Raw genomic sequence first — 8,112 nt, 5'->3', positions numbered from 1 at the left:
GGCCCAACTGTCACCCTTCCCTCGCTTTTGTTCGTTTCGCGCTTCTTCCACCGCTGTCGCAGCTTCTCGAGTTCGATTCTTCGCTCGAAAGCGAACCCGCTTGGACGATAGAAAAGTGGCGAAGAAACCGCACGACGAACGATCGCGTCGCGAAGCTCGAAACACGCCGGGTTCTCGCTTAACTCGGGATTTGGGACTCGAGGGTACTTAACCCTCGGGATGGGTTACGAAATGACTTTATGGCAGATCAGAGGCACGGCTCGGATTGCATAAGGGGGTGCGCGTTGCGGTTGCTCCGCGTCCAAGGATCGTTTCGACCGTCTGACAACGAGCAGACGGACCCTCGAGAATTTCGCAAATGGAATCCTGATTGCGCGTACGCGCGACGTCGGTTATCCTTTGGTCGATCGTCGTTTTAACAAACGCGGCCGCGTACCCTCCTCCTCGCGAGTAATTCACGGACACGAGGGAAAACGGTTAGCGGGTGAGAGGGAGAGGGCGAAAGTGCAAGCTCGGTGGATTCCAAAGACGACGGTTAAAGGAGCATCCGGGTAGGCGACGAAACTCGTTCGGCCGTTCGACGAGGCAATTTCGCGTGACGATCGGCGCGCGCGAGAAAGCCCGAGTTTGAGCACCTCTTTGTAATTTTACGTTGCCGTGGGGTGGCTAAAGCTGACGCAGTGGGGTAGGTGGTCGAGGTATGCCCAGTAGCCAATTCCCGACTCTGGCCTCGACTCGCCGGGTCCATTCATCGCCGAGCACTACGTGACCGGTTTACCAATCCAGCTCTTCCTACACCAACACCGACGCCCCTGTCCCGTCTCTACCTTTCGCCTGCCACCGCGTCGTCGTCGGCCCGCGCTACCTTCGCACACGTCTACGTGTATCTGCCAGACAACCCTCCGAGTCATATCGACCGACCAGCTCGCCGTGCTTCGAATTCCCCTCGCGCGCGATACCGAACTCGTCTCGTCCACCGTATCCCGTAGGTTTCCTTCGACTTTTCGATTCTTCGGCCGAGCTTGGCTCGCGAACACGCGGTTACGAGGTTCCTCGCGAAACCTCGAAACGCGTTCGAAGATCGACGCCTACGCGAACCTTCGTTAGAAGTTGGACGAGCGCGCGTGTGCTCGCAGGGGGCGTCGCTCGTCGCGCGTACACGACCACGACCACGGTACCAGAAGGAAAAGGAATAGAAGAAGAAGGTGGAGAAGCAGGAGGACAGGCCCGATCGGCTCGGTTTCCACGCGATGATGACATGTTAATGTATGGATACGTAGTACGTAAGAGCGTGTCTGGATGGACGGAGGGCAGGCGAGGCGAGGAGGAGCGGAGGCGAGAAGGGCACGGTGGTGGCAAGCACGAGCCAAAGGAGGACCCCCTTTCCTGCCGGATGAGTTTCTTTCGGTTCAAAACGAACGGGTCCTCGGCCCCGACATCCCGAGTCATTGTCGCCCTGCCTTCTTCATCTGCATACAATGCCGGAGACATCCGCGGCTCGAACCATCCCCCCTGCCGGCCCCCGCGCCCCGGACCGCCCTCCGTCTCCCCCGACGTCTCGACGACCCAACGTATCATCGGAATATCGTTAATATGCCCGCCCATCGAAATTACCGAACGCGCGACCGAACCGAGAGCCAAGGAGAGGCGTCGAAGCCTCGTAGCACGCGCCGAGACCTACGAGCAGTTGTTTGCTTACGAATACTTTCGGCCGGGCCTTTCCACCGACGACTCCAACGATCGCGTTCCTTCGTCACGAACGCAGAAAGAGGAGCGACGCGCGCCAACTGTTTGGGAAATTGGAAAATCCGGACGTCGAACAGAGGGGAAAGAAGAATCCTCGATTAAGAGCAGAAGGTCGAGCTCGTAACAGTTAGTCGTGTGCCCCCTTTCGAACCGAATAGCGGCAACAGTTGCGGTTTATGAAATTACATCCACCCTGATGCTCGAGACACCGATGCGTCGCTACGCCACGCGTTTCTCCACCGCGAGCTTCCAGCGAGTTCTCGCGTGACGAGACTTCTCTTCCTCGTGCAACGCGTGAATCGTGGTCGCGCTGGCCGATATTCGCGCGGCAACGAGGTAAAGCGGCGCTGGAAATCAAGTAGAACGGCAGTTTTGCAAACGTGAGATCTCGGAAGGGTGTCCCTCGTCGTATTTGTCGCGAGTACCGCGCGGCACAGGGACGATTTATATTTGGGGTCGAGCGTGGAACGCGTTTCTCGGCCACGCTCTATAATATCCAGCACGAGCATAGCCATCTTTATCTCTGCTATTAACCCCCGGCAAGTAATTAAATTAAATGATCCACGGTCCCTCGATCATCCGGCTCCTAAGTGCCTATTTATTCCGACACCCTTCGAACGTTGCGCGATCTTCCATCGCCGCGAACGTTGCGTGAATTCCGAATCGCGTCCCTTCGAATTTCTCCAGCTCCCCCCCTGTCGATGACGATCGACGGCGAAACGCGTAATTGCCGTTCGTACGTACTCGCCCTGAAGAGATTCGGTCGCCGAAGACGAGCGAGAAGGAAAACGCGTTCCGTGAAAGCCGGTGTCTCGGTGCAGCTGGTTCGAGATCGTCGAAGGATGTATGCGAATAGCGAGGCAAAGGGGGGCCCCATCCGGGGCCGATCGAGCTTTCTCGAGTAGCGACGCGCAGAAAGAAATCGGAGGGAGGGAGGGAGGGGTTGGCAGCGAGGGGCCTGCCGCGGTACGAACCTCGCACGCGTTATAGCGTAGAGCGTAGAGGGTCGAACGGCGTTGCTGGCTAGCTCCCGAGGGAGCTGCGTTCCATTTTGCATAAATCGCGAGACACCCCGCCGTAGCGAAACCTCGGGGAGTTGGCGGAATAGCTCGAATCCGCCGGCACAGCGATCACGAAGGGATGAAAGTGCCTGAGCCAACCGACTCGTCCGATATTTCGCTCCCTTTTTCTCCGCAGTCGCAGAGACGCGAAGCTACTACTCTACGTCGGTGAGATTTCCTCGACGATTCATCGAATGCCAAAATAGTGGACGCCGTGGTTCGACCGAGCGGACACGACAGGGACACGTCGAGTGGCTCGCGTCCCTCGGAAATCCAACCCTCTTTCGCGGGTCCGCTTAATTCAACGTCAACGGCAATATGCCTCCTCTGGCGGCCACGGAACAGTATCGTTTTATAGTCGACGCGCGGTAACTCGGAGGCAGCAGGATGGCACAGGGGATGCGAGATCCCTCGTATTCGCGAGATGCGACGAATCTCGTTCGATGGCTCGAAACGAAACGAAACGAAACGAAACGAAAGGATGATTGTCGATGCGGTTAACGATTCGAGTTTCGCGGTTCGTCACACGGAGACGTTCGACCTTCGAATCGCAGATTCGCGACAGCATCGAATACACGGCAACTGGTAAGCGTGGAAAAAAGTGAAACGCATTTGGCTGCGTCGCGTTCCAACTGTCTGACGTTCGTTAGTCGCAAATCCCCGAGCCGGGAGGTAGGTTTTTTTCGAAAGGATCCGCACAGTCATTAGCGGGAACAGTCGTTCGGCGACGCGATCCAACGATCGATCGATCGAAGGCGATCACGATTGATCGCCCGATAAGGTTCGTCCCGTGGAACCGGTAACGCGCGGTATCCTTAGACGTACTTTGGGTAAAACGGTAATCGAGCAGCTGCGACCGGTTGCATCACTTTCGCATCGGATTTAAGTCGAGTCTTAAACCTTGGCTTAGCGTCTCGATACGTCGCTTCGTTCGACGGGAAAGTTTGGCCGTGTTCGAATATCGGGAACGTTTCCCCCGACCGGCGCGTTTTCGCCTGCTTAGCCCGCTTTTGTCGCGTGATTCTCTAAGCGCGAATCGCGACATCGTCGTCGTCGTCGTCGTCGAGCGTACGCGAGCAAAAAGGTCGAAGCGATCGGTCGAATCGAAGACTCGAGAGAAACAGAAAGGTCGAAGAGAAGCGGTCGGATGGCAGAACAAGACAGGCTTACGCAAGTCCCATACCTGTAAGTTAAGATTAACCTTGCTTAGCGGCGTGGAGCGTGGAGAGAAGCACGGGGACTGTCGGGACCCGGGCCGGTTAACGAACGAGGACGTTTGACGGGATTAATTTATGTCCAGTTTGGTAACCGAACGAACAGATACGAGCGCCCATATCAGGAGAGAAGACGCAGGAGAAAGGGGAGGGACTGTTTTCAAGTCGCGCGCACGATTATCGTCGTTCGATCGGAGACTTTGGTTTTAGGAAATAACGTTGGTCTCTTGCCACACATCTTTTCCTCCGATCTTGCGCGTTTCTTCAACCCGTAATCCTATCTCGAGGGTTATACGATGTGTAGACGACGATCGCCTTGCCAAACCGACCACGTCCATTTACTTTCAACTTTCGCTCGAGGTGACGAGAAAATTCGCATCTCGTCGTTGGACGGTCTATCGTCGACGTAAGATTCGCCTCGAGCCAGTCGACTAAGATACTACCGCGAGTTCCAGTGTCTGGCGACTAATCCGCCACAGCTTCAGCCCTCGTCGGCGAAAGGAGAGTCCTAGGGGAGACCGGCGACGCTTCGAACGCTCGCTCGGCGGCTACGCAGAGTCGGCGGAATTCGGCTGGAGCAGCTATCCCTCGCGTAAAGCTGCCAGCCCTGTTCTCGAGCGTTACGACTTTTCTCGAGCGACACACGCCCAGCGAAGGAACGGCAACGATTCGAAGGAGAGTTGACGGACCGTTTAGTCGGAATCGCGCGTTCGACATAGGTCGATGCAATGTCCGAGAATAGAACGGTTTTTTTCAGCGGGATGTCAAACGATCGAACGATCGAACGATTTAATCGAGAGGGGGCAAGACACGCGCATTTGTCCAGCGTATGGTGCGCGCGACCGTTCGCCTAACGGTAAGCGTGCTATTGGCAAGGGTTTGCTCCTGTCGCGCGGCGCTTATACTTAGATGGTTTATAAATCGCGTGGCGATAGTATCGGCGCGACGATAATAAAGGCCCGGTCTCGGGCCATTGCGCACCGGTTGCCCGCTACAACGATCTCTCGTGCTACGTAGCACGCTGACAGCGGTTCGCTCCCGAATCGAGCAGCCGCGTCCTCGATCGCTCGTCTCGCCTTGCCTCGCCTCGCCTCGCCGCCGAACGAGAATCGCGGCGAGTCGGCCCGATGAAAAATTTCTTTTAAATCGTCCGTCTAATTGCGATTTGACGAGCTCGGTCTGGTTAGCCGGAGGCTTCCGTGTCAGCGATATGGTCGCGCGTTGTTTCAAGGCCCATCAGCGGTATGATCGATGATCCACGAGCAGCGAGCAACTTGCCAAATTTCACGGTGAAGCTTAACGAGAGTTCGCGGAGCGGCCGAACCAGTCCCGAGCTGGGCGTACGGGCAACGCCGAGCGAGCAAACAAAATTTCGACGGTTATCGAGCAAGTCGTGATCCTTTTTATTTGCGCGCGTTTGATCCTCCACTACCATTCTCCTTGAATCGAGCTTGTCCCCCGGAAGAAAAGAGAAAGGAAGAGAGACGGCTCGTTAAAGTCGCTAGTCCGATTTATTTATCGCGAGAGGAAAGGTGGCTTAGCGGGGATCGGTTCGAAGGTTGGTTCATTGAGCGGCGGCCGGTGTCTGGATCGGCGAGTGATTGATAGTGATTTGGCAGATAGCGATCGGAGAACGCAGAGAGGTGTGCACCTGACGGTGCGTGCGAGACGAAAAGAGAGAAGGAAGATCGGGTCGGATCGACTGGATCGGCCGGATCGGTACGGCGTGGCTCGGCCCGGCTCGGTTCGACTCGCCTCGGTTCGAACGCGGCTCGAGAGACTAACTAAAAAAGAGAGAGTCAGAGAAAGAGAGAGAGAGAGAGAGCGAGGGGGGGCAGGAGCTAAGACGATCCAACAGACGAAGGTGGCTTCTGCGTGCTTCGAAAACCCATGGAACCTATTATCCGAGGTAGGCAGCGGCTATCGGCGAGGAGCATCTTTCCGTGTGGGTGTCCGAATACCCTTAAGACCCCATAAGTCGAGTGCCACCCTGCCGAGAAAACCGCCCCCGCGAACTGTTCGCTAGACACCTCCTTAGACACCCTTTCAATTTCCTATATGCCCGATAATCATCTATTCGTCCGGATCTCACCGCGGGTGGAACCTCCTCTATCTCTTCCTGCCTTTCTTTCTTTCTTTCTTTTTACGTTTCTCCCCGTCCTCCCCCCTCCTCCTCCTTTCTTTCGTTCTTCTTTCGTTCGTTCTTCCTTTTCGATCGCTCGCCGTCTTTCGCTCTCGAGGTTCGCCTATCCTGGCTTTTCTCCAGGGTATCGAGGACATCTTCGCCGGACATAATTGGAAGTATCGAGATTAAGGCGGTCGATAGCCGAAACGAGAATATTAGAGGCACTCCGAGCTCGATAAATTACAAAGGTGACGTCGGAGAAGCGGTCCGGCCGGAAATCGACGGTGAAATCACGCCACCCCGGAAATCGTCTCGAAAATTTCTCGCAACGCTCCTCCCGGTGGTCACCCCTGCTGCTGGCGTCGAAGGAAGCCAGCTCGACAAAGCTGGCTTTGACAAAGCATTGTTTCCCTCGCGCGGTTCGTAATCTATAGCCTTTAAATTTTCTAAAGTACTCAATCACCCGGCGTATTTTTATGCAAACGCCGTCTCACGAGGATCCCCGGACCTTAGCGAGGCGTCACAATAAAGCCATGACGTATGAATCTACCGGCGACATAAACTTGGCGCGCATATTATTAACCGCTATTTCACGAGACTCGCGTCAGGACCGCTTACCTGAGACCCGTCAACCTACCGTCCCGACGCGCTTGCCACCACCACGGAACGAACACCGCGGCTGCCCTTTTCTGCTCGGGCCCAGCCGTTTCTAGCCGTTTTTCGCGCAATCGAGTTCACCACGATTTTTCTCGAAAATTAGACGACCGATTATGGCATCGCCGGAACGAGGCCAGGTACGCGTCGCGTGTCCCTTGGAACGGTGGTGTTCGTCGATATACGAACATTCGCGAGGGAAGAGAGACGCGAGCTCGTATAATTGGAAGTGCGCCGGGGGCCATGAAAACGCACGGCGTGTAAACTGTCGAATAAGTAAGGGACCGAACACGAGGGCCGCCCGTACCCGTTCGCTTCTTGTAGTTTGCGCCGTGTGCTGCTGCCTGCGTTTCATAACGTACGGCATACGTATCGAAGAGGGAGGGCCGAGGGCCTAGGGATGCCACCGCCGCTATAAAGAATATCCGAGAGACCGAGAATAAAAGCGGCTTGACTTATTTGAACCACCACGACGGAAGGAGAAAGAAACGGAGACGGGGCCCTGGACGTCGAGGGGCAGAGAGACGCAATTGGGTAAAGACAGAGGAGAGGGTCAGGGACCGAGATGGAAGACGGGAAGGAAGAATCGAGGGGGAGTGAGGCCCCGGTCTAACCGGCCGCGAGACCTCGTGCAGCAACGAGGACCAACAGCCGCAGAAGCGGTTGCCGAATGCTGCTATATCGTTCGACCTTTGCGATCCGAGCACGCGTGCCCACACACGTCGGTCTTCGCTTATCGAACGACCGATTCGCGAAACTCCGTCCGCGAGGTCTCGATATCGGATGCAAGTAAGTCGAAAGCGTAAGTCGGTTGGCGATAAGACTCGTCGTATCTAGCGTTTCGACTTTTATACGCCGGTATGTCGCTGCCGGTATCCAGCGAGCGGAACAAAAGGTCGGGCGCGTTAATTGCAGAGAGCGGATAGAGTAGCTACGATAGAGGCGTATGTTGGCCGACGTTGGAGAACGCGATGCAGGGAACCGGATAGGCGGCAACGCGCGTGGACGTACGGTGAGACGCGATGAAAGGAGCAGGGCCACTAAGTGACGGTAATTATCGTAAAAACAGTGATTTTTCGCAGCACAGCGGTCGACTATTTATAGAGGCCGACTCACGTCGATCGTCGCCTATGCGACGTTCGTATTCGCAACCTCGTAGCTCGTACACGCATTCACGCACACCGCCGAGTCGAAAGATCGCCGAACAGGAATTCCTTCTATCGGCGAAAAAGTATCCTCGTCGTTGGCTGTTTGGACATTTTCTTTCGGTCGACGATCGTTCGACGCCTATTTCGACCGACTTTCTCCGACC

The sequence above is a fragment of the Bombus flavifrons genome, chromosome 4 (assembly GCF_040668555.2).
Source record: "Bombus flavifrons isolate JBK064 chromosome 4, iyBomFlav1_principal, whole genome shotgun sequence".
Lineage (NCBI taxonomy): Eukaryota > Metazoa > Arthropoda > Insecta > Hymenoptera > Apidae > Bombus > Bombus flavifrons.
This window is presented reverse-complemented; position numbering follows the sequence as displayed.